The sequence below is a fragment of the Mus caroli genome, chromosome 11 (assembly GCF_900094665.2).
Source record: "Mus caroli chromosome 11, CAROLI_EIJ_v1.1, whole genome shotgun sequence".
In the NCBI taxonomy this organism is placed as follows: Eukaryota; Metazoa; Chordata; class Mammalia; order Rodentia; family Muridae; genus Mus; species Mus caroli.
Window position 1 is genome coordinate 102,913,543 of NC_034580.1, and position 1,860 is coordinate 102,915,402.

Genomic DNA, 1,860 nt, shown 5'->3' on the forward strand with positions numbered 1-1,860 from the left:
TGTAGACCAGGCTGGCCTCGAACTCAGAAATCCGCCTGCCTCTGCCTCCCGAGTGCTGGGATTAAAGGCGTGTGCCACCACTGCCCGGCGTTTCTTTTTTGTTTTTTCTTCTTGATACTGATTTTTACATATTTTATTTTCTCGAATGTCTGAGGCTTAAATAAAAAATAAACTTGGTGTAGTGGCCTGTGCCTTTCATCCCGGCACTCTTATTTCTGTGAGTTCAAGACCATCCTGGTCTAAAAACCAGTTCCAGGACTACTCAAAGAGACAGCTCAACAACAAATAAAACGCTGGAGGATTTTCAGAACTGGATTTTCAGGTGGTTGTGAGCCAGTGAAACCTCTGGATTCACAGAGCAGCTGAGACTCTTAATCGTTAAGCCATCTCTCCAGCAGCACCAAATTCAAACTTTTCTCTTTTTTTGTTTTTTTTTTTTTTGTTTGTTGTTGTTGTTGTTGTTGTTTTCGAGACAGTGTTTCCCTGTATAGTCCCGGCTGTCCTGGAACTCACTTTGTAGACCAGGCTGGCCTCGAACTCAGAAATCTCCCTGAGTTAATCCCAAATGCTGGGATTAAAGGTGTGCGCCACCACGCTCTGGCCTGCACTTTTATTCTTTATTCTTTTGTTCATACTCTGAGCGCAAACATGATCACCTGGCTCCCTGTCTGTGTTTGCTTCACTTTATTTTTGTTTTTTGACACAGGGTCTTAAGTAGCCCTGGCTGACTCACAAACGCCTGACCCTTTACCTAAGTCCTAGGACTGCAGGTGAATGCCATCCTACCTGACTTTGGATTTGGAACAGAAAAAAGTCGCTTAGACAGTGCAATGTTATTCTCCCATCATGTACAAGGTTGATATCTTTCTTTATTTTTTGTTTTGTTTTCGAAACAGGGTTTCTCTGTGAAGCCCTGGTTGTGTCAGGTCAAGTTCCTGTCTTGGAACTCACTATGTCAACCAGGCTGGTCTCGAACTCAGAAATCTGCCTGCCTCTGCCTCCCAAGTGCTGGGATTAAAGGCATGTGCCACCACTGCCCGGCACAAGGTTGATGTCTTGATGTATGATCATGACAAGGTGTGATGTGAACGCTAAGACACAGGAAAGTGTTCTGCGCTGTCTTTGCAACTTTTTGTACATCTGTTATGATTCCAATTTTAAAAAAGAAAAAAAAAAAAAAAAGAACAAAACTGTATAGGCAGTGCCTTTAACCCAGCACTTGGGAGGCAGAGGCAGGCGGATTTCTGAGTTCGAGACCAGCCTGGTCTAAAAGTGAGTTCCAGGGCTATACAAAGAAACCCTGTCTCGGGGTTTAAAAAAAAAAATAAAGCTGGGCGGTGGGTGAAGGCATACAGTTTTAATCCCAGCACTCGGGAGGCAGAGGCAGGAGGATCTCTGTGAGTTCTAGGCCAGCCTGGCCAGTCTGGTCTACAGAGCTTACAGGACAGCTAGACCTACACAGAGAAATTCTGCCTCAAAACCAAAACAAAACAAAAATATATAAACGATAAAATGAAGGATCGATAAAAATAAATATATTACTCATGTACATTAAAAACAATAACTAAGAAGACAAAGGGGGCAGTTTCCACCTGTAATCTTGAGAACTGATGACTCCATTAATTGGGTTGTTTTTTTGTTCTGTTTTTTCGAGGCAGGGTTTCTCTGTGTAGCCCTGGGTGTCCTGGAACTCACTCTGTAGACCAGGCTGGCCTCGAACTCAGAAATCCGCCTGCCTCTGCCTCCCAAGTGCTGGGTTAAAGGCATGCGCCACCACTGCCCGGCCCGTTAAGTGTTAAGACATCCAGTAGTTACTTTAAAAAGGAGACTAAACAAAACTGGGGACTAGAGAGATGGCTA